Source organism: Artemia franciscana, unplaced genomic scaffold (assembly GCF_032884065.1).
Source record: "Artemia franciscana unplaced genomic scaffold, ASM3288406v1 Scaffold_253, whole genome shotgun sequence".
NCBI lineage: Eukaryota > Metazoa > Arthropoda > Branchiopoda > Anostraca > Artemiidae > Artemia > Artemia franciscana.
The window spans coordinates 643,735-670,143 of NW_027063379.1; the positions used below are offsets into that span (position 1 = coordinate 643,735).

Sequence of the window (26,409 nt, forward strand, 5' to 3'; positions counted from 1 at the left end):
ACACCTCCTTCAATATTTTTTATCTTGTTCTCCCTCCATAAAAAAACGCCCTCCCCTCACGGGAAACACCTCCGTCATAAATTTCTCGAGCGTAAGATACAATCCCTCTAACCATAAAATCCTCCTGAAAATTTCCATTTAACTTACTTTAATTTGAAAGAGACGTAAATTTCTGATGGTTTTGTGATCACTCCAGAAATCCCCCCTTCTGTGGAAATATTTTCTGGGAAATCGAACCAGCTGAAAATTCTCCCGGGCAATTCCCTCAAAACATCTTCAAATGTAGAATGGAGTTGGCAAAGAGAAAGCAATACAAATTAAAAGAATGAAGTAAAGGAATTTTGTCAAATCCCCAGTCTAAAATTTCCCCATAAAAGTCCACCCTAGTTGCCCTCCATCACTTTTGACTCTTAAAAGGGAACTAGACCTATACACTTTCATTCCAATGACCCTCCTCTTACGTTCAAAGGACCATCCCTTCCATAAAAACCTCATACGCCCCTGGGTTATAACCTACAGCCCTTGCTCCCAGACTCTGAGGAGTTTTGTCAGCCCCAAAGGCTTTGCAACGTGATCTTTGCACATTTTTTTTTTTTAGCAGATTCTATCGGATTCATTTGGGGAAAATGAATCCGAAGAGGGGGGCATGGAAAGAGGGGAGAAGAGGGGGTTTCGTTCTTTGGGCATGGAAGACGGGGGGGGGAACTGGCCTCCGATCATTGACTCGTAAAAAAGGCACTAGAATTTCTCATTTCCAATCCGACGAGCCCCCTCCAAAGTTTATTGGACTAACATTTCTACAAGCTTAAATGCCCCTGGGTAATAACTCAAAACTCTTGTCCTGAGGACTGTAGGAGGGGGGTTGTCATGCAAAAAGACATAATTTCTGGACCTTTTAACAAAGCCGAAAAAATATTATTTTAAATTTTGATTGGATGTGTCTAGGGAAATGATGACCGTGGGAGGGGGGACTGGCTTTCCTCCAATCACTTTTGATTATCAAAAAGGACTTTCAATTTCGAATTGGCTGAGTCCGTTTCAAAGTTTCTGTCATAACTACTTATACTACTTATAATACTACCCTGGTCTAAAAAAAAAGCAAAAAAAAAAACAAATAAATAAACACATAATACATTGCGCCCGTATTGCTCTAGCACTATTGCGCTGCCTATGATACCAATAGCATAGGTCATAAAGGCCCGCTATCAGCAGATAAACAAAATACAAATAATATATTAAATTTTAATTTAATAAACTTACATTTTCAGGACATTCTCGATTTTCCCGATGAATCCGTGAGCTCAGCTACGAAGAAAATAAACGTGTCAGTCGATGTCCATTTCAGCGTTCCGGATACACCTCCCGTACCCCCCTCAATGGGTCCCAATGTAGTTCTAGGCAACACAAAAACTTTGCTGAATTTGTTGATTTGCGTATTTTTTGTGTCAACTTCTCGTCGACAGATAGGTCGCAGGTTCAGCATTCAATCAGGAATTCCTGATTAAAAAAAAAATAAGATACTTAAACTGCCCAATGTGACAAAATGCAAGTGGAGTCAAATAAATAAAGCAAGATGAAAGCACTATAGATATACGAGTACATGCGCTGAAACACAAGAGAATCATGGCAAAATGCAGAGGGAATACCCAGGTAGCATTTTCCTAGATAACTAACTGGAGAGAGAGAAACATGTTAAGAAAACAATTCTTACTTCATAATATGTAGAATAGGCATAGTTAACACACATTACACGCAACCTCGCTATACTTTATCCTCGACCCCCCCCCCCTCCTGATGTACGAATATATAGCCCAAATTATATATATTTCAAACTAATCTCGCAATTAGTCTTTCTTGCAACACATTTTGCATGCGGAATCAACATACTTTACCCCCACATCCCTAATATACAAATATACAGCCCAAATTTGTCTCTAAAGTATTATAATTTCATTACATGTTGGTATTTTTCATTAGGATTAACCCAGCTTCATTTGTTGAGTGTTTGCCATACAATATATAAGTGCTCAAATGAATCCCAAATTCTTGCACAGATGACTTTAGGAAAAGGGGGCTAGGGTGGAGGCTAATTTCCCTCCAATGTCTTAGGTCACTTAAAAGAGGTAACTTAAAAAAGGTTTAGTGCTGCTCCTTAACCTGGAAACATTCAGTTAAGGAACTCTGGAGCAGCCAGATTTCCTGGAATTATTTAAACAACCATCAGAAATTAAATTAATTTTTTTTAACGAAAGAAAGAAGCAACATTAAAACCTAAAACGAACATAAATTATTACGTAGGCCTATATTAGAAGGTTTACTCCTCAAAAATACCTCGCTCTTAACACAAAAATTTGAATTCTGTCCCAATTCTCTGACCCAACCTCACCTTCTCATCTTCACTTATTCCTAGCCTTAGTGACTTAGTTTTCTTACCATAATTTTCAAGCCTATTCTGGCACCCTGAGCCCGCAAAACCTCTAACAGTTCAATTATTTTGCTCACACTTTCATCAAGGATGCTTAAATCATCAGTATAATACCCCCCTCATATACGTAATAATTTCTGTTCGTTTTAAATTTTAATGCTGCTCCGTACTTTCAGTTAAAAAAAACTTTTTTCATTTAATTGCTTAAAAAAATACAAATGAATATGATTTATCAGTTTAATATACACGTAAGGATTTCTATTTCTTAAAATCTTAATAATTTTGTATTTATTAAACTTATAAAAGTAAAAACATTAAAAAAAAGTCAATAAAGTGCAAATTATGTTCTTTCCTTGAAAAGGCATAGGAATTGTGACCCTATTCATGTTAATTTCTGCTCATTTTGAGTTTGACTCGTTTATTATTGCAATTATTATAATGTATTATTGCAGATTATTGTAATTGAATAAATAAAAACAAGTTTTTTTTTCAACTGAAAGAAAGGAGCAACATTAAAACTTAAAAGAAACAGCGAAACTTAAAACGAGACTTAAACGAGCACCCATGCAATAAGTGAGTTTCTTTGTTGTTCAAAAGTGGGGATTGCAATTTTTACGAATCAGGCTTCAACAATTCCAAATGTGTATTTTCATATTTATCCGACTCCATTTTCAAATAGTTTCAAGCGCTTATTTATGAATTTGTTTAAATTTGTTTTTAAAACGACCTTTTTCAGTTAAGAGCAATGGTAATAATAGTTGGTATTTCCCACTGAGTTACAAATGGCAATTTTGTACCACCGTTTTTAAAAAGATACTTAAGAAATATTACTATGGGCCGCGGGTTGCTCTATAATTTTGTAGCTATTGCATCAACCGAAGACTGGCTTTTTGCGACTGTACATATTCAAATTTCTATTAAATCAAATTTGTTTACGCTGTTTTCATCAGTTGGGAGGTGTATACCAATTTTAGCTCTAGGCGTTCTTTCCCCCATGGGAAAATATTCCCCCTCCCCCCGATAAAAATACCCTCCTGGAAAATCCCCCCAAAAAAGAAAAAACACCCCGTTGAAAATAATCCCAGCGAAAAATACACCCCTTTGAAAACACCCCCCCCCCCCCTAGAAAATTGCTCCACGGAAAATATTCCTCCAATAAATACCCCCCCCCCTCCCAGGAAAATACTCCCAACGGGAAACAAGCCTTTACGAATTTGAGAATTTTATTTGAGCTTTGTTTTTTATTTTTTGTAGGGGGGAGGATTTTGGTACTTGTGTATTATACACCAATCACTCAAGTTTACGCTGCTTAAAACTCGAGAAAAAACTGGTTTCTTCGTTAATTTATTTCGGTTTAGCATGAGACAAAACAAAGACAAGTGACAGAATATATGGAAAATATATAATTTGTGCTATATATTTGCACATAAGGGAGGGGAGTTTTTGGACTGTTTGAAGTCAGAAAAAATTCTTCGTTCATAATATGCAAAATTTGTGTACCTAACACATTTTGCACACACACCCACTGTTCTCCCCCCCCCCCGATGTGCAAATAAAAAGCCCATATCTGTTTTTAAAGAGACGGAAAAAAAACTATCGAAGAAACCGGTTCGTTCTTGAATTTTACACATCGTAAACTTGAGTGAGTGGCATATAATACTGAAGTACCGGAATTTTTGGTGGAGAGAGTCGGATTTACCGGTATTTTTTAAAAGATCAGAAATTAAATTTTAAACAACTTCCTGCTCAAGACCTCGCTCTTTACGCTAAAATTGTAAAATTTTAAAACAAAGCTTATTATTCTAATTAAACGGCCATTGTGTTTCAGGAATTGTTCTTAAGGAATTAAGACAAATTGTCAAAAGTTTAGAGTTTAACTTTAGTTAAAACCTTAAGTCAAAACTTTTAAGAGTTTAACAAGTTCAATGTTCTTGCTTCTTGTGTTCCGTTTTCACGATAATAACAGTATGCCCTTTTGCGTTAGTAATCTTATAAAATAGTTCCCATTGGCCCATGGGCCACTTTTCAAGGCTCGTTTTCATGGAATAAACAAAAATCCAAATAATGCATTAAATTAAATCTTAATAAGGCACATTTGTCTGAAAGCCACCACACTTAAGTTCTCTCGAGATTTTGTATTGCGAACATGAGACAATAGCTAGTTTTCGTGGTCTATATACCAGACAATATTAGTTTCGGCTCGGTGGGAAACCACAATTTAGCTATATTTTAATTAAAGGTACTTATGTGTTATATAATACACACTCGAGAAGTGAGGTTTGGTAAATGCTAATGATAAAAAATGAAAATACAATATGCCTACTTTAGTAACAAAATTAAGAAAACTACAACGAATAATTATAGAAGGGCGTAGTATACTGCAATATATACTGCCCTGAGCGTATAATATTAGATACGTAACCTAAACTAACCTAAACCCAACTAAATATTTAATGCAAATATATATACAGTGTAGTCAAACAGTTCGTGGTAACGGATCCGGATCGCTCCGTAAGGAGCGATCCGGCTCAATAGTAACCAAAACTCTAAAAAATTAAATTTTGATACCAATAGCTACATCAAAAGAATCGCATTTTAATGCTGATTTTAAATATATAAGTTTCATCAAGTTTAGTCTTACCCATCAAAAGTTACGAGCCTGAGAAAAGTTGCCTTATTTAGGAAAATAGGGGGAAACAGCCCCTAAAAGTCGTAGGATCTTAACGAAAATGACACCATCAGATTCAGCGTATCAGAGAACCCTACTGTAGAAGTTTCAAGCACCTATCTACAAAAATGTGGAACTTTGTATTTTTTGCCAGAAGACAAATCACGCGTACGTGTTTTTTTTTTTTTTTTTTTTTTTTTTTTTCTTTTTTTTTTTCAGGGATCATCGTATTGACCAAGTGGTCCTAGAATGTCGCAAGAGGGCTCATTCTAACAAAACTGAAAAGTTCTAGTGCCCTTTTTAAGTGACCAACAAAATTGGAGGGAATCTAGGCCCCCTCCCACGCTCATTTTTTTCCCAAAGTCAACGGATAAAAATTTTGAGATAGCCATTTTGTTCAGCATACTCGAAAACCATAATAACTATGTCTTTGGGGATGACTTACTCCCCCACAGTCCCTGAGGGAGGGGCTGCAAGTTACAAACTTCGACCAGTGTTTACATATAATAATGGTTATTGGGAAGTGTACGGACGTTTTAAGGGGGATTTTTTTGGTTTTGGGGGTATGTTTGAGGGGAGGGGGCTCTGTGGGAGGATCTTTACTTGGAGAAATATGTCATGGGGGAAGAAAAATTCAATGAAAAGGGCGCAGGGCGCAGGACAAATCTGGTCACGTTAGAAGAAAACGTCAAATTCAGAGCTTAATATACAATGCTGGGTGTTCGGAGCCTCTCTATTATGGAGTATAATTTGAAAATAACACAACTATACGAGCGATAAAACATATATACCACAACCATAACTCAACTAACGAAAGAACTGCTAAGAGATAACACAACTATAAAGCGAAAACAGGTGAAAACTAATGGGAAAATAAACGAACTAAGAGGTGGAAGGGGCCCAGAGAAAAAATATAATCCTTTTCCAATTTTGAGCCTAGCTCCCGCAAAGGAGTAATAATGTCAGAAGCCCCGAAATACCGAATTATTTTCTTTAAAACAGTTCGTGGTAACGAACTGTGGTAAGGAGCGACCCGGCTCAATAGTAAACGAAACTCTAAAAAACGGATTTTTTATTCTAAAATATACATTAAAAGAATCAGATTTTTATGCTGATTTTAAATACATAAGTTTCATCAAATTTAGTCTTTGTCATCAAAAGTTACGAGCCTGAAAAAAATTACCTTATTTTAGAAAATAGGGAAAAACACCCCCTAAAAGTCACAGAATCTTAACGAAAATCACACCATCCCATTCGGCGTGTCAGAGAACCCTATAGCAAAGTTTTCAAGCTCCTATCTACAAAAATGTGGAATTTCGTACTTTTTGCCAGAAGACAAATCACGGGTGCGTGTTTATTTGTTTGTTTTTTTTTTGTTTGTTTTTTTCCAGGGGTCATCATATCGACCAAGTGGTCCTGGAATGTCGCAAGAGGGCTCATTCTAACGGAAATGAAAAGTTCTAGTGCCCTTTTTAAATGAACGAAAAAATTGGAGGGCACCTAGGCCCCCTCTCATGCTCATTTTTTCTCCAAAGTCGACAGATCAAAATTTTGAGATAGCCATTTTGTTCCGCATAGTCAAAAACCTTAATAACTATGTCTTTGGGAATGACCTACTCCCCCACAGTCCCTAGGGGAGGGGCTGCAAGTTACAAACTTCGACCAGTGTTGACATATAATAATGGTTTTTGGGAAGTGTACAGTCGTTTTCAGGGGATTTTTTTTTGGTTTTGGGGTGGGGTTGAGAGGAGGGGGCTATGTGGGAGGATCTTTCCTTGGAGAAATATGTCATGGGGGAACAGAAATTCAATGAAAAGGGCGCAGGATTTTCTAAAATTACTATAAAAAAAACAATGAAAAAATAAACATGAGAAAGTTTTTTTTCAATTGAAAGAAAAGAGTAGCATTGAAACTTAAAACGAACAGAGATTATTACGCATATGAGGGACTATAAAAATACTTTAGCATAAAGAGAGAGGTATTTAGGAGGAGATAAATACCTCGCTCTTTATGCTATAATATTTTTAGTAATTTCAACTATTTATTCTACGGCCTTTCTGATTCAGGGGTCATTCTTATAGAATTGGGACAAAACTCCCAATCCCTCCGCAATCCCTCGCTCTTTACACTAAAGCTTTTAATTGTTTTAAAAAGCAGAATTGTGGCAAAGAGTCAAACTTTAGCGTAAAGAGCAAGGGATTGCGGAGGGGACAATCCATTTCATATACGGAGTAATTTCTGTTCGTTTTAAGTTTTAATGTCGCTCCTTACTTTCAGTAAAAAAACTAGTTTTTTTTATGTAATTTCCTATAAGACCGGGGTAAATGAAACAGAAACTTACAATAGCGGAAATATAATGTACACAATTCAGCCAGATCTTGTCTTTTTTTTCAGGATAGGTGAAATACCAGATAGGAAAAGTATTGAATGGTCGCAAAAACTACTGTATAGCAATGCAAGCGCATTTCGATAATAATGACCACGATTAGCTACTATTTTACCATAACCCGCTTTAAGTTTTCTTTAATATCAAACAATTCGTGGTAACGAACTGGAGTAAGGAGTTTTTGATAAAATATAATTTCTTCCATATTATTTAGAGGGGAGTTAATTGTCACATAAGAGAATTTAAAGACAAAAAAAGATAGCCTAATTTAAAGATGCTACTCCTTTAGTTTTTCCTTCTGAAGAGTCGCAAATCTACAGCGTTACCAATATCAGTCCTTGGTACTTATATTCGGCTAAATATTTCCCATGCATTTATTGATTCTCAAATTTGTCAGTCGGTTCAATTTACAGGTAAACCGGTTTTAACAAGGTTGACGCTAACAAAGGTAGGCTATATTAACAGCATCCAAGATAAGAAAAAAGGCATCATCTTAGAAGATCCATACTGAATTCGCGATTAACAGCAATTATTATATTTGGAAAGAGCATTTACACATATCTGGTCCGATAAGTGGTCTATAGATTTGTGAATAAATGAATCAATTATTTTCGCTTGACAAACCAACTTCAATTTCCACAACAAGTGAGTTAAAACAATCTTTAATGGAGGCAAATGAAATTTAAAAATAAATATATAAAAACTTCGGTATAAACAAAGATAATGAGACAATTTTTATGAATCCAATGAATTATGAATTAATGTAATGAGAAATAACTGGCTTTCCTTTGAATCAAACAGTTCGTGGTACGAACAGTACGTAAGAAGCGAGTCGCCCCCCCCCCCCCTCCCAAAAAAAAACGAAGATGTAAAAAAAGGGAATTTTGATAACAATTGATCGATCAAAAGAATTGGCTTTTATACTGAATCCAAATAAACTAAGATTTGTAAAGTTTAATGTTCCCCATCATAAGCTACGATGCAGAAAAAATTTGCATCAATTTCCGAAAAGAGGATCCCCCAAAAGTTCAAATAATCTTAATGAAGATTAACCACTAGATTCAGGGAGTCAGAGAATACTCTTATAAAAGTTTCAAGGGGTATATTTACAAAAATGTGGAATTTTATTTTGCTTGCCAAAGATTACGGACGAGGGATGTATTTTCCCCATGGATGATTGTATAAGCCAATGGTCCCAGAACGTCGGTATATCGCTTGCTGCAGCAAAATCAGAAGTTCTAGGACCCCTTTTAAGTGACCAAAGAGATTGGAGGGAAACAAGCCCCCGCCCAAACCCCTTTTTCCAGTCATTTGGTAAAAAGTTTGGGAGAACCATTTGATTCAGCATAGTAGAAAGATCCAATAGCTATATCTCTTGGAATGGCAAGACGCCCCACAGCCATTGGAAATTTATTTTCTGTGAGAGTATTTCACAGAGCGAATTTCAGTGGAAAGCCCAGTTAGGGAATTTTTACAGGAGAATTTTACACTGGGATGGGGGATTCCATAGCAGAATTTTAAAAAAGATCAGATATTAAGTATAAAAGTTTTTTCAGTCAAAAATATGGGGGAAAATTATATTTAACAGGAACAGAAATTATCCCATATTTGAAAAATTACGAGAGAAATTATCCCTCTTCTCTGTTTCATCTTTGCTAAACCAAAGTTTTTTAGTTCTTTTAGAAGTTTCTTATTACAATTCATCAGCTTTTGTGATTCAGGAGTCGTTCTCAAAGAATTAGGACAAAACTCAAACTTCAGCGTAAAAACCGGGGATGAGGAAGAGATAGTCCCCTTTTATTTAGTTTTCCTTTTGTAGCTGTTCCTTTGAAGTTTTAATGTCACTCCTTACTTATAGCTGATTTTTTTTTTTTATTAAATTTTAAAACAATGTAAATTTATCGTCTTAGAAAAAATCTGAGTACTTGTTAAGTATAGCGACTACCCCCAAAAAGTTAATTATAGCGAATGCAGGCAAGAAGTGAAGTCAGAAAACAGTTCTACTTCATAAATTTCAGAATAATTCTAGCTAACACATCTTGCATGCAGACCCGCTATACTATACTCCCAACTCCCATCCTGATGTGCAAATATATAGCCCAAATTATAAACTTCCCGTCTATTCTCCCAATTCGGCTTTCTTGATTCAACCTGTGAGTCTCTAAATTGAATCACTGTGACTATACAAGAACCGGAAAACAAGCGACAGCTGACCGAATCATTAGACTTATATGATTATAAGTACCCAAATCTAATCATTAGATAGAAAGCATTGATCTCTAGCAAAAGAATGTTCGCCTAATCTAATTTCTGAATGATCTTTTCACTGATTTGAGTTTGTTATTGTTTCTTCCATTTCACTTCGCTGTTTTTTTTAGTTTTTCCTTCTCTTTTTCGAGCGCAAAGGACGGCATAGCAAAGGTACTTGCCGGAATATGTGCATTGTCATTTTGAAGACTAGCAGCTACTTAGTAGTTTTTGATCTCTTATTGTTTCAACACAAGTTTTGAAAATGTATGCCCTAGCAGTGTATCTGCTATGCCCTAGCAGTGCATCAAAATGTGAGGCGCTTGCGTATTCTTAGACTAACATATTCCTGCTCATGTCCCTCTTGACTGGGAGGACTTTTTTCTCCGTCTACCAGTATTTCCTCTTATGTAGCCTACTATACTTACTACACGGAATTGTTCTTATGTTTCAAAAACGTTGGTTTTAAATAACCCCAAGTGAAATACCTGAAAAGGGTTCTGGGTCTGTCTAATGAGTTATTTCCTAGATAGAACTAACCCTTCCAGATGTCTTTAAAATAAGTAAAAACTTCAAAAATTCTGAGCATTTTGGTTTAATATTTATATATTTTCTAAAGCACCCTCCCCCACTCCCCAGTCTACAGTCTTTTCTAAATCATATTAAAATTGGCATCCCCTTTCCTGCATATTTTACATCAACCTTATCAGGAGGACTTTCTTAAGCCCCTCTTAGATCTTAACCCTGCTTCTTTTGTTACTTATTTTGGGTCCCTTCCTCTTCAGCTAAAAATTTCTTCGTCTCCCTCAGAAAATTTATCGTTTCTTTGTACCAACTAATGTTTGGTTTTCAATATCATAACTTATTTTTACAATCTAAATCCCTATGCGTCCAGCTCAGGGTAGCTTTCTGTCCTTCCTCCTTAGATTCCTAACGTACTTTGTTCATTCAAATGTTTACTTTTTAGTACTACTTTAATACATTTCAGACGTTTTTTACCTTTCATCATTTGATGTTCAACTCTCAACCCTCGCCCCTCCACTCCCCCCAATGGCCAAACTACCTTTATTTCTCCTATATTTAAAGCTAAGCTTTCCCAGACGTATTTATATTTTTCATTACCTCCGGTTTCAGCTTCAAGTACACCGGTTAGGTAAAGCAGGAACACTGACTATAGATTTTACCAACCTCTTGGTAAAATTTTTCTCCGGGTTATAAACAACACCAGATAGGCTCTCGTGGCAACCTTTGACAGTTGCTCTAAGACAGTTGGCAAAACGCAGATCTAGATCACTTGTCAACTAATCAGCATTATCGTATGGAGAAGACATTTCCTTCTAGGTGGTATGTCTGTGATTTGTCTCATGGACATTTTAGACGGATGAATTCGGGGTGAGTGATTTGTTAAAATCTAAAATTTCTCAAATAAAAACAAAATCTTTGATTTTAGTGCACACATTTTTCCTATGGCCCGTTAATGTCGGTAAATAAATACTTCAAACTTTTAAATTATAAAAAGGATTCTGTTTTCAAAGTTTTTGTGTCTTTCAGTAATAAATTTTAGTTTTATTTAAAATTATATTTAAATATTCAATTTCGTTCAAAAAGTTATTTTTAAATTTAAATTTTGTCTTAAATATAATTTAGTTGATGTGTTTCTTTCCGTTGTTTTACTTTTTACCTCTTCTTCTTCTCTCTCTTTCATAACATAATTTAAACTTTGAAATCTAAACCTCCCTGAATTAAGTTAATATCCTTCATTTATTTGACAGACAAACCAATTTATTTGCTGCAATTTTTTCTTTCTCGCCTCTAATGGACTTACATCTGTAGGGGAATTTAAAACAGATAGATTTTGGAATTGAAAACAAGTTGGTAGCCCTAGAATAAAAGAGTTAAGAGCCATGGCTAATTGAAAAAAAAACCCAAGACTGATAATCTGAGTAAGAGGCAAAGCTGGCAAAAGCCTTTTCTTTTTAAGCATCAGGGCAATAAGATTTTTCTAAGAATTTTCGAGAAAAACTCGTACCTTACCCAGAACATAAGGCGATACTCATCATCTATGGTTTCAACAGACTCAAACTCTTATTATCCATTGTTAGTTGATCCACTATTATTATCCACTATAGTTGATCCACTGTCAAACCCCGCGAAGGAGATATAGAAGCTAAAATCGTCTTGTTGTCTTACTGAAAAATTAAATATTCTTAATTATATACAAAGTTCACTTTTTACCAGGCTTTGATATAACATTTTATAAGGTAATAATCATTAAAAAGTTCACACTAATTTTTTTCATGCTTATATAAAAGGAGTAATTCTCGAGACAAGCTATATCATTTAACTGCAACTACGTGAAGTCTCTAAGACTTCACGTAGTTGCCAAATCACCAAATCTTCAGGTTTGGTATTTTGCTTTAAAGACGACGAAGTAGAATTATGATGTAGTAACAATCTCGTTTTTAAATTCTGGTTAGTACGTCCCACATAAGAGCTTCCACAAGTACATGGGATTTTATAAACCCCACTTTGGTGCTCTACGGAAGTCCGATCCTTTCCAGAATTTAAAAAACTAGCCAAAGTATTATTACCTCTTAAAGCTACCTTTAACCCATTATTTTGTAAAATTCTTTTAAGTTTTTCACTCAAACCTAGAACATATGGTAGAGAACAAAAAATATCTTTCTTTTCTGTTGTTTTCAGAATATCGTCAGAACATTCTAGAAATGTTTTCCTTCTTTTCGAAAAAGTCTGGTCAATTAACCAGCCCGGATAATGGTTACTTATTAAAATCTCTTTTAACAACCTCTATATAATAGAGATTATAGTTTGCTGCATATAACACTCAGATAAAGAGCAATCAAGGATTACAAAAAAATATAGTAGGTGTGGAATTTTTACTTTCATTTTAAAAGAAATGACATCTATTTTTTTGGAAAGATGGATAAGGGCAAATGCTATTGAAATGTTTGTAATATAAATGAAATCACAGAGAAAAGGAAAATGTTGATAAAAATAACATTGAGTCTAGCTACGACTGATTTTAATTATTATGTTTGGAGTTGAAGCAACAGGAAATATGTATTTTGTATTCAGAAAACATACTCACTCGTTAGTTTTATCCAAACAATGCTAGCATAAAGTTGTGATTGCATATTGGGATAGGAAATACAACAGATCAGTCATTTATAAGAATTTGATATTGCCATCTATATTTTTTTTTAAAGCATACACCTCAAACATAGGTAGCGTTGACTATGAAATAATTGCTGGTAAAATCATATAATTTATTCTTATATTTTATTGTGCAGAATTTAAAATGAAATATTCAGTTTTGTTTCGAAAATTTGGTATATCTGATACGTTGTACCCACAATACTTTATACAGACTTGGCAAAAAAATTAAATAGTCTATTGTGGCAAAAAAAAAAAATCATCCGTAAATACTACTTCAGGATATTTCAATTTCCATTTATATGTACTTAACATCGACAATAATACACACATTCCGAATTACTATAAAGAATGCATCAATTAAGAGTAAGAAAAAAAATTAGATCTACGTTGCATGGCCAACGTGAGGTGTTGCGGCAACCCTTGTTCGGCTTCGCCGAGTGCAACACTGCGAGTGCAATGCTGCGAGAGCAACACTTTGGTTTTGTTTCCTCGCTTCGATTAAACGCTGATTATGATTATCTGATTATCTCTCATTACGAAAAAGAGAGAGAAGTACTAATAAATTACTGTGAGAAGGCATTTAATGCATTCACAATAAGTTCTGTTCTGGGACACCACACGTCTCCTCCTTGGGCTAGGCAACTAAGCACAAACCTCTTAGGTAGATTTGTTAAGACTACTGGTTTGGTTCATTCCTTATAATTTTTTTTTTTCACTTTTTTAATAGGAATTTTTGAATCATTTTTCAAAAAGCCCTTTTTATCATTTTAGATATATTTTATCAGCATTTGGTTGTATGATATTGGTTATAATGTGTAAAAATTGTATTACTTATTATTATTGTGTTGTATATGTATTTTAATTGCTGTTTGACAATGCATAGTTGCAGTATTTTGATTCCTGTTTTACAAAGCAGACAGTTGCCGCAGGCGAATAACCCCCCACCATTAGCAAGTCAAGTGATACTGGTTTGGTTCAGTGAATACTGACTGAAGTGACACCCAAGCAAGCTAGTGACAGTTAAAAAAACTTGTTTTTTTTATTTAATCTATAGAAATAACGACAAAAAGGTGTTTGATAACTCAGGCACTTCTTATTTATTGAAATACCAGTAAAATTGTGTACATTCTCTTTGCTTCCTAAAAGCACACTGTTCTTCTCTTAAAGTTTTGTCTACTATATCTCCTAGTCTACAAATTAAACCCTGAATTACTGTTGCTAGCGATAGGACAAATCCTGTGTCCTTACTATGATTACCATCATACTAATTAATTAGCTAGCTGTGGAAACTTATTAATTAGAAAGGCTGTGGCTGATACCTAAAAATCAACAATTTGCTTTTATCACTTTTGTTATACAGAGGTTTTCATTAAGATTTTCTTAAAATTGGTAGGTGCTACCTTTTTTCAAAAATCGCATTCATAATCTTCGGTAACTTATTTCCAAGCCCATAACCACCATATTTAAGAACCCCGTTTACCAATTATCAGCACCTGGGGCATTATCGTGTTTTAATCATTTTATTACTGTCACTTATTCTTCCTCACAAAATAAATCATCCTTCACATTCCATCGTCCTAGCTTATCTGGAAGTGCTTAAACTAGCAAAACCGGGACAGACCGACAGACCAACAGACCGACCGACAGAATCTGCGATCGCTATATGTCACTTGGTTAATACCAAGTGCCATAAAAACCAATAAAAAAAAATGACTTTCATCCCAACCCAAACCAGAACAAATGGTTCCAACCACAAATCCACCACCTTTTCAAGGGGGAGCCGTACACCGCTTGCCCCCTTCCTCCGTCTGGATCCATCACTGCTTCTGAGGTTCCTTAATCAAAACGTATCCAAAATTTTATTTCGAGTGATTAAAGGCTCGGAGAATATATTATTACCGTATCAAATACGGTATGTTACATAATATAAATTCCACTGGAAAACCCTTATGAAAAGGAAACAATAGAAACTTATATTTAACTTGAGAACAAAATGAGATAAGTTGAACAAAGGAGCTAGTTTAACAATAGAACTTGTTCAGTTTGACAACTGAACAATTTTTTCTACAGCTTTTGAGGCAAAAATTTATAGCCCTTTCCCGTAAGCTTTGGGGGCCAGTGAAAACCACAGCGGCAGTGTTATATGACAAGTGGACTATTTTTAACAAAACACTATCTCAAAATTCTGATCAAATATATTGGGGGGAAAGGTGGCGGGGGGGGGGGAGCTAGCTGCCCTTTAATCGATTTAACAAAGAAAAATTTTAATATTAAATCAACATCTTCCAAAGTATATATCACCACCCCTTCCAAAATAACTTTATATAACCCCGGGCACAACATACAACCATTGTCGCCTAAGCTCCGGGGGCCTATTGCCCTCCAATCACTTTTGACTCTTAAAAAGAAAACTAGAATTTTAAATTATCAATCAAAAGACCATCCTCCAAGGTTAACATGACCACCTCTTCCAAAACAACTATAGACCCCCAGGCCACAACTGAAAGACCTTTCCTCCATGCTCTGGGGGGGCTGTATAAGCCCAAGAGGCATGGTTATATGACATATAGACTATTTGCGGGAAAGAGAGCATAGGTGCCTGTAACCCTCCAATCAATTTTAACTCTAAAAAAATTTAACTGGAATAATTAAATTTAACTTCGGCTTATATATAACACATTTCAAAGTTCTGTTTTTTGCAAGGGATCAGACGAAAAGCAAAATGATTAAGAGTTGCAGCCCTCTTCATATGTTGTGCAAATTTTTTTTCCTTTTTACTTCTATATATTTATTGATTTTTAAGACAAAATGTGCAATCAAATGCAATATCAAAGAGAAAAGTGTGGATGTTGCTAAATGGTGGTATGCCTCACCCTCCTGTGCCACTTATAACTGTTCCAAATTTTATTTGAGACTTCATCTATCTATCTTTTGTCTGTGGAGCATACGGGTTTCTGCTTGAAAAAATCAGACACAGCAAAAAGGGGAAATTCAAGTTTATTTTTGGTAAAACATTTACCCTGAAAAATGAATCGAATGAAAAGTATTACATACACAAGAGCTACACTCCATGTAGGATTATTATTTAAATTTTTAACACATTTGAAAATGAATTTTAAAACATTTGTCTTAACACATTTTAACACATCACTAACCTAAGTGATTTTTAACACATTTTTTACGAATATTCATCACAGTCACTCATTTTAAACTAAATATATTCGTGGCAAATTAACACAAGCAGTACTAGAACAGATTAAACAATGGAAAAAAATAACAGAAAAATATGTTATTTAAACAAAAAATGAGTTTATCAGGAGAAGAAAGTACACTGTCAGTGTAAGATGTTTTATTTTGAAAACTAGCATACATTAAGTAATTCATTAACCACAGAAATGACTTTACAACCCCCCTTCCCCCCTTAGTGTGCAAATATATACCCTGAATTGCATATATGCAATAGATTTTCTATTATTTTGAAAAAAGCTAGAAAATTTTACGTTGTATAGAGTTATAACGAAATCTCAGATAATATAGATATTAATATTAAACTAATATAGATATCTCGTTAAGTGAAAGTATAAAACCCTTTATACTTTCTGCGTTAGCTTCTGTTGGTTTTTTTTTTTTTTAGTATATCCATCAGTGTCTCTGAAACTTTGTGCGTAAGTGAATGACTGTGGACCTAAAATAAAGTTTTAAATGCCTTGTAAATTATACGGTAGGGATGTTTTCTTTGATAAGAAAACTTGATATCTTATAATACACCCAATAGATTGAGATATGTGAAGCTATGATACACATTATCACAATTTAAAGACTGCGATTTTTGTTTTTTAATAAAGAGTGATTTCCCAGACTGAATAAAATAGTTGACACCTATGAATATAAAACCAGATGTAAAAAAAAATCCTTGACAACTTTAAAAGATAAGATAAAACTAGACTAATCTTTATAAAAGGGAATATAAAAGCATTTTGCAGAACGAAAAGACGAGCACCAAGTAAAAGGTTAAGAAATATATTTACTAATAGAGGTGCTAAATAAAAGAGGAACGAGGTGTAAAGGGGGCTAGGAATAGAGAGAAAAACAGAGGAATGATTTAAGAGATAGAATAGAAGATATTTGTGATTATTTGGATCTTACTTTCGCAAAATATTCATTTATAATTTTAGCGTAATTTTCTATTTCGTTTATTTATCAGAAAGGAAACCGAACCATTAATTTTTGTATATTCTTCTTTATCTAAGAGTCTTTCAAAAGCTCACATGAACGATTGGCCTAAATCCCTAATTTCAAATCAACATGTAAATCAATTAAAATATTCTGTTACTCAATCCAATAATGGAGCTCAAAACCCAACCACAAAACCCAAAGAAAAGATTTAAAAGAAATAAGTTAATGTCACAAATTTCCTTCAGTGATTTTCTGCAGATGGAATAGTCCGTAAAGAGGAGGGTCCCAAAGGGAATTTCCGGTAGAGGGGCGGGGTTTTCCAGCGGAATTTTCTTAAAGAAAAGATTTTCCACCAAACAGAGTTCGTTTAAAGGTTTTTTTTTTGGGGTTCGATTTTTTGTTTTTTACTGCAGGTTGGCGGAGATCCCAGTCGAAACATACGTTTTTATTTTAACCATTCTTTATTTCACAAATGCGTAAAATCACCTTCGATTTCTAGATTATAATTCCTTGTTTTTTTTCAAACGTCATGCAGCTTTTATTTTTTTAAATGTTTTTTTGCAAACGCCATTTATTTCTAGAAGTGCATGTATTTCCTATCAAAAGCCCTAACTATAAAAAAGCTGTAATTTAACAGAGGTTTCGTGTGAAATTCCAAGAATTTTTTTTTTCAAAATAATAATGTCAACAAAACCCTACATTTTATGCGTCAAATTTATGATATTAATTTGGACTTTTTTACGATTCATACAACTTTAATCTAAAAAAACGCAAAACAAATTGTGAAAATATAGTTAGATAGATTGATAAAATAGATTCTAGGCTGTTGCCAAGAACTCATATGGTATGAGCTCTAGCAAAATTCCAAAAATTAATAGATTGATTTAAAAGGAAAATCAAAGGCTTAATGCCGGTCGGGATTTAAAATAAGAGCTCTGAGGCACGATGTCCTTCTAATATCAAAATTCATTGAGATCCGATCACCCACTCATAAGTTATAAATACCTCATTTTTCTAATTTTTCCTCTCCCTTCAGCCCCCCAGATGGTCAAATCGGGGAAAACAACTTTATCAAGTCAATTTGTGCAGCTCCCTGACATTTGCTTATTCTACCCACCAAGTTTCATCCCGATTCCTCCACTCTAAGCTTTGGCCAATATTTCCTATTTCCCCCTCCAACTCCCCCAGTGTCAACAGATCTGGTCGAAATTAGAAATAAAAGCTCTGAGACATGAGTTCCTTCTAAATATCAAATTTCATTAATATCTGGTAACCCGTTCTTAAGTTAAAAATACCTCAATTTTTTTATTTTTCCAAATTAACCCCCCTAGCTCCTCCAAAGAGAACAGATCCGTTCCAATTATGTCAATAACGTATCTAGAACTTGTGCTTATTTTTCTCATAAAGGTTCATCCCCATCTCTCCACTCTAAGCTTTTTCCAAGATTATGAAAATCTGATCCGGGGACTCCTATGTCCCCGGATCAGATTCGAGTCGAAAATGGAGCATCTGAGACGTAAGATCCTTCTATATATCAAGCTTCATTAAGATCCGATCACCTATTCATAAGATAAAGATTTCACGTTTTCCAAGCATTCAGATTTCACCCTACAACTCCCCCAAATGTCACAGAATCTGGTCGGTATTTAAAATTAGAGCTCTAAAGCACAAAATCCTTCTAAATATCAAATTTCATTAAGATATGATCAACTGTTCGTAAGTTGCAAATACCGCATTTTTTTCTAATTTTTCCACATTATTCCTACCCCCCCCCCCCCGACTCCACCAAAGAGAGCGGGTCCGGTCCGATTTTGTCAGTCAAGCAGTTTTAATTATTCATCTGCGGAGAGCCAAAATCAAAACATGCATTGATTCAAAAACTTTCAGAAATTAAATATAAAACAACAAGTTTTTTAAGGGAAAGTAAGGAGGGGCACTAAAACTTAAAACGTGATTCTGAGACGTAATTCTAAGACGTAATTTCTGTTTGTTTTAAGTTTTAATGTCGCTTGACAGTGGGCAAACTTGGCAGTTAAAGAAAGAGTAACTATTTTTCTAAAGAAGATTTTTAGACCTTTTTCTAAAGAAGACCTTAGCAAAATGTTTGTATGTTTAGCTAGTTTCACTAAACACCCCCCCCCCGATAAAAACACACCCAAAATCTAGACATGCTGGTGTGGAATAGCATTAATCAAGAAAAAGTTGGAAAGTAACCTGACAACCAGAAAAATATCACAGATATTGAGAAGAGCTAAGAGCTCATATGGCACTTGTTACGAGGTTGGAAGAGCCAAGACCCATGAACTTGTATGGTATGAGCTCTAGCAAAATTCTAAGAATCATTAGATTGCTTTAAAAGGAAAATCAGAAACTTAATGCCGATCGGGATTTCAAATAAAAGCTCTGAGTCACAAGGTCCTTCTAAATATCAAAATTCATTAAGATCCGATCACGCACTCGCAAGTTAAAAATACCTCAATTTTTCTAGTTTTCCCTCTCCCTTCAGCCCCCCAGATATTCGAATCGGGGAAAACGACTTCATCAAATAAATTTGTACAGCTCCCTGACACACCTACCAATTTTCATCGTTATAGCACGTCCAGAAGCACCAAACTCGCCAAAGCACTGCACCCCACTATCTAACTCCCCCAAAGAGAGCACATCCAGTCCGGTTACGTCAGTCACATATCTACGACATTTATAAGCATTTTCCAAGATTTCTGTTTACCCCCTCCAGCTCCCCCCAATGTCAATAGATCTGGTCGGGATTTGAAATATGAGATCTGAGACATGAGTTCCTTCTAAATATCAAATTTCATTAAGATCCGGTCACCCGTTCTTAAGTTAAAAATACCTCAATTTTTCTAATTTTTTCGAACTAATACCATCCCCCCTAACTCCACCATAGAGAGTGGATTCAGTCCAGTTATGCAAACCACGGATCTAGGACTTGTGCTTATTCTTCCCACCAAGTTTCATCCCAATCTCTCCACTCTAAGCGTTTTTCAAAATTTCCCGTTTCCCCCACCAACTCCCCAAATATCACCGGATAAGGTCGGGATTTAAAATAAGATTGCTGAGACACGAGGTCCTTCTAAATATCAAATTTCATTAACATCCGATCACCCATTAGTAAGTTAGGAACACCTCATTTTTTTTAGTTTTGCCTCTCTGAAAGTAAGTTTTGTCCACTGAAAGTAAGGAGCAGCATTAAAACTAAAAAAGAACAAAAATTATTACGCATATGAAGGGTTTACCTCCTCGTTATACCTCACTCTTTACGCTAAAGTATTTTCAGTAATTTCAACTATTTATTCAACGACCTTTGTGATTCAGAGGTCAGTCTTAAGGAATTGGGACAAAATTTTAGCTTTAGGGTAAAGAGCGAGGTATCGACGATGGTTGAACCCCCTCATACACGCAATAAAAACATAAAATATTAAAGTTCTTTACGTAAATTAATTCGTAAGTTACGTATATTTTTTACCAACGAAAACGTTTGTAAAAAATTAAAAGTTCTAGTTGCTTTTTTAAGTAATCAAAAAACTGGAGGGCAAGTAGGCCTCCTCCCTCACTCCTTTTTTCTCAAAATCTTCCGATTACTTGCAATTAATTAATATGCAAATTTCGTTTTAATTATTTATGTGCTGAGAGCCAAGATCAAAACATGCATTAATTCAAAAACGGCCAGAAATTAAATAAATAAAAATAAGTTTTTTTAAATGAAAGTAAGGAGCAACATTAAAACTTAAAACGAACAGAAATTATTAAGTATGTGAAAGGGGCTTTTCCTCCTCAACGCCCCACTCTTTACGCTAAAGTTTCTTACTGTTTAAAAATAGACTTAAGACAAAGAGTCAAACTTTAGCGTAAAGAGCGGGGCGTTGAGGAGGAAAAGCCCCTTTCATATGCTTAGTAATTTCTCTTCGTTTTAAGGTATAATGTTGCTCCTTACTTTCATTTAAAAAGCTTTATTTTTTTATTTAATTCAGCGTAAAGATCGAGGGATGAGTAACAGGTAGGCTAGTTCCCCTATTGTCCGATAAGCAATAATTTATGTTCTTTTAAGTATTAATATCACTCCTTACTTTCTCCAGGAAAAAATTATACAATTTGGAAACAATACCAACTCGCAGTTTTAAAGCAAATCTGGGTACTTGATAATTATAGCGACCACACCAAAGAAGTTAATTATAGCGACCAAACTCATGAAGTGAAGCTAGAAAACAGAAAACAGAATAATTATAGCTAACATATTTTGCATGCAGACCCGCTATACTTCCCCCAGCCCCCTCCTAATGTGCAAATATATAGCCCAAATTATATATTTCCCCGATATTCTCCGAACGCGGCTCTCTTAATTCAACCTGTGTTCCTATAAATTGAATCACTGTGACGAAAAAAGAACCAGAAAATAAGTGACAGGTGACAGAATACATTTGACTTGTATAATTTGAGCTTCGTTTTTGTACATTAGGGGGAAGGGGTAAGTACAGCGGGTGTGCATGAAAAACGGGATTAGCTACAATTATTCTGAATCATGAAGCAAGAATTGTTTTCTAACTTCACGGTCTCCCAACATTGGCGTAGTTGCTATAACTAATAAGAACCCGGTCATTAGACAGACTGCATCAATCGCTAGCAAGACAGTTTGCTTTATCTAATTTCTGAATGAGATTTTCACTACTTCGGCTTTGGTTATTGTTTCTGGCATTTCACTTTACTTTTTTTTGGTTTTTCCTTTTTCGAGCGCTAAGGACGGCTTTGTAATGGTACTTGCAGAAATATGCGCTTTATCACTTTGAAAACCAGCAGTTACATTGTGCCTTTTAATTTTTTTTCAATCTAAAATTTCTCGAAAGTTTTTACTTTATACTCTATTAGTGCATCTAATAATTGTAGAAGTAGCAGTAGCCCTGAGAGTTTCAACTTAAAGCTCTTAGCGTTCCTGATCTATCCCTTTGCACAGCCATATTGCGACTACTTTATTATATCTATTTGGTCATTTACCTTCCTTGGAGTCTTGGACCACAATAATATTATAATCCGTGTCTTGAACTATGGTTATCTCCTTCTTGTTTCTCATCCGGCTTCTAAAAACCAGAAATGCATCCTTATTACCAACTCAGATCAAAAAGTTAACAAAAACTCCGCATTCTGAATATCAAATCACAATGAAAGTAGTAGCCACGGAGACAAGGTGAATTTTGTTAGTTTGAATAAGTCAAAAAGTTCGTGGTAATGGACTGTAAATAAGGAACGACTCGGTTCAATAGTAACCAAGACTTAAAAAACGGCATTTTGACAACAATGGATATATAAAAAGAACTGGCTTTTTATGATGATTTCAAAAATATAAGTCTAATTGAATTTTAGTCTACCCATCAAAAGCTACCAACCTGAGAAAATTTGCCTGATATGCGAGACAAGAGGAAAGACCCCCTATAAGTCAAATAATTGTAATGAAAATCATATCTTTTTAGCCAGACGAAAGATCACGGATGCGTGTTTATTTGTTTTTTGTTTTTTTTCTTTTTTTCTCAGGGATCATGATATCGACCCAGTACTCCTTAAATATTGGGAGAGGGATTGTCTAAATGAAAATTGAAGTTCTAGTGCTCTTTTTAAAAGACCAAAAAGATTAGAGGGCAAATACACCCCTCCCCCCCCCTTTTTCTTAGAATCATCCGGTAAAAATTTTGAGATGGCCATTTCGTTCAGCATAGTTGAAAGGCCAAATAACTATGGCTCTGGAGATAACACGATCACCAACAGACCCTGGGAAAGGTCTTTTAGCCAATTTTGGTTTCAAAAATAGTTAAAAGATTTAATAGCTACGTTTTAAAAGATAACTTGACCCCTCAACACCCACGAGGCAAAGGCTAAAAGCTTTGAACTCTGGCTAGTGTTTACATAGTTTATTGGTTATTGGGAAGTATACAGATATTTTTTCGAGGGAATTATTTCCAGAGGGGGAGCGGGTATTTTATACGGGAAGATTTTCACATTGATAGGGTAGTTTCTGGAGGTGAGCTTTTCAAATAAAACTTTACATGGGGGGGGGGATACTTTACTAAAATTAATATGCAAATTCTGTTTTAATTTTTCATGTAAATTGAGCCAAATTCAAACTTGCATTAGCTGAAAAACTTTCAGAAAATAATTTTTTTAAACAAATTTTTTTAACTAAAAGTAAGGAGCAACATTAAGACTTAAAACGAATAAAAATTATTTCGTATATGGAAGGGGCTGTCCCCTCCTCAGAGTAACTCTCCTTACGCTAAAGTTTGACTTAGTCCCAACTCTATTCTTTAAACTATTTCCGTCGAAACACTGGCAACCATGTATTTAGAGTACACGGGTTGAAAATGTAGAGGTTCGTGGCCAAATACTTGGGAAATACCAGACGGTATTTTCCTTGAGAACTAACTGGAGAGGTGGAAACATACTAAGAAAATAATTCTTACATCACAGTAGGGCCTATACAGAATAAGAATAATGTAACACATTTTGCATTCAGCCTCGCTATACTTTACCCCCAGCCCCCCCCCCCCCAGACGATGCGCAAATATATAACCCGAATATATTTTCCAGCTATTCTCGCAGTGCGTCACTCTTGTTTCAACCCGTGTACCCAAAGGCTATATAGACAATGTCTATGTAGGCTGTGAGTGTGCCTGTAAATTGAATCAACTGCGACGAAATAAAAACTGGAAAAATAAGTTATGGTGGCCGAATGCATTTAAAATACATAATTTGGGCTATATTTATACATTAGAGGGGGGGGGCAAAGTATAGGGAGGCAAAGTATATGCAAAATGTGTTAACCATGATTATTCTGCAGGCTATAAAACAACAATTGTTTTCTTAGGATGTTCCTTTCTCTAGTTAGTTCTCTAGGCCAGTGGTTCTCAAATTGTTGTACGCGCACCCCTTGGGGGTACGCAAAATTTTTAAGGGGTAAGTGGCCGGCTAAAAAAAAAAACAACCCTTTACCTCTAGGACTGACAATTTCAACTGGGCCTATATTATAGCTATAGTTTACTTGGTAGCGGTAACTGAGGTGTAGGCTACCTAAAAAATTGTTTGGGTAAAAAGGGGTACACTGTCTAAATAAGTTTGAGAACCACTCTTCTAGGGAATGACCCAAGCAATAATTTGCGCTAAATATATGCAAATTAGGAAACAGAGGGGACAGAGTTGGTCCTGGGGTTGATGGTGTCTGGAGAAAAGTTAATTATAGCCCCCCCCTTGTTTCCCAACTCAAAAATAAGAAAAATAAAGCCAAATTAAAGTGAAAAATTAGATTAAAATGGTCAATTCTCCGACCGCGACGCCTTCTATGCCACGGCACTCAGAGCAACTGCCCCAGTTGTCCCATCCCTCAAACAGAACAGGTTAGGGTAAAATTTGGTAAAATTCTAGTTAATTGACTTCTTGCTATCTCAGAAAGGGTTTAGGTTAGGAAAATGAAACTTTCAGGGATGGGTCTACAGGCTAAAGTATGTCCCGGGAAGGTATTTTAAAGTACCCACCTCCACTCCTTCTCCCTCTAGAGGGCCCTAAAATTTGCCTACATGACAGGTCTATACCTATTGAAATTTTGACAAAACAATATTTTATCTTAATTTTCAGTTACTAGCTGCTTTTCCTCTGCCTTTAGTTCTGAAAATGTAATTGCTTTTATTTGAGTAGAATTTTGAACCATATTAATGTTTTTTCTCAAAATTTAGGAAATGTATTTGCATATCTTTAAAACCTTATAAAATGGGATTGAGCAGTTATGAAGCTGAAAACGATTTTGTTGTACTTCAATTAAGCAGAAGATCTATTTTACAAGGTTTCACTTTTATAACACAGATATTTTTAAAGGTCATCCAAGGTCAGGGCCCTCTAGAGGGAGAAGGAGTGGAGGTAGGTAATTCAAAATACCTTCCCGGGACATACTTTAGCCTGTAGACCCATCCCTGAAAGTTTAGGGCCCCTTTAGAGGGCCCTAAAATTTGCCTTCATGACAGGTCTATAGGCCTACCTATTGAAATTTTGACAAAACATTTTACCTTAATTTTAGGTTACTAGTTGATTTTTCTCTGCCTTTAGTTCTCAAAATGCAATTCCTGTTATTTGAGTAGAATTTTGAGCCATATTAATATTTTTTTTTCAAAATTTAGGAAATTCATTTGCATAGCCTATCTTTAAAACCTTATAAAATGGAATTGGGCAAAGTTATGAAGCTGAAAACAATTTTGTTGTACTTCAATTAAGCAGAATATCTATTTCGCAAGATTTCACTTTTATAACACACACATTTTAAAGGTCAGGGCCCTCTAGAGGGAGGAGTAGAGGTAGTCGCTTCAACATACCTTCCCGGGACAAACTTTAGTCTGTAGATTCATCCCTGAAAGTTTCATTTTCCTAACCTAAACCCATTCTGAGATAGCAAGAAATCAATTAACTAGAATTTTACCCAGGTTAAAAACCCCAGGTTAAGAACTATTTTTTTTTTCTCTCTCTCTCTCTCTCTTGATAGATCCTTTTGTAGGTTAATATATTTTTTGATATTCCCCGCCGCCACCCCTAATGTGCAAATATATACAATGAATTGGAATATATCCTGAATTGGTAGGCTATATATAAGGTAGGGGTAAAGTTTATTTCCGATGTAGCCTAAATGAATGTTGAATATGGACTCAGGATGCAATTCTGACTATAGAGGTAAATCTGAACTTCACCCCTATCCCCCTTAATGTGCAAGAACATACTCTGAATTGGTATACATAGGGGTGGGGGTAAAGTTCATTTCTGACACATATGAATTAAATTTTGATTCAGGATCCAATAGAGGTAAACTTATTTTTAAGCAGACAGAATAGTCCGTTAATATAAAAATTACCCCCAATATCAGTCTGTTGACTATTATCCAAAATTGCGTGATTCCACATTTCAATATACTGATGAAAAAAACAAAACAGAAACTTGTATCTAAAAGAGTGAAATCATTCCATATTCAACGAAAACAATCCAAAATGTATAAGTCAAACAAGATATTCCTCATTCAGACTTCAATCCAAAATGTATGAATTCATAAGTCAAACAAGATATTCCCAAGCACAGAATTCATGTTGGAAAGAGTCCACTCTGACGCGCAGACTCTGACTCGGGCTTCTTCATACAAAGCCTGTCTAAGCTGTTTATTTGTATCAATGAGAAATTAAAACTACTAATAAGCAGCGTGCTTCCACTTAGCACTTAGCACATTAATTTCCCTTCTGAAAAGGTGTTTTGTTTGGCGTGTCTTGAGCGGGTGGACTGTTTCATTTCGAATAATAA

At 35.2% G+C, this 26,409-nt stretch overlaps 1 long non-coding RNA gene across 1 annotated transcript; it reads right to left on the reverse strand.

Annotated features, from left to right (window-relative positions):
• Positions 1–1,347: 1,347 nt before the first annotated feature.
• On the reverse strand, positions 1,348–26,137 carry LOC136042944 (uncharacterized). Its single transcript, XR_010621496.1, has 3 exons — positions 25,973–26,137; positions 11,761–11,915; positions 1,348–1,497 (listed from the first exon to the last, which is right to left on the reverse strand). It is a non-coding gene; the product is annotated as an uncharacterized LOC136042944 (long non-coding RNA).
• Positions 26,138–26,409: the final 272 nt, after the last annotated feature.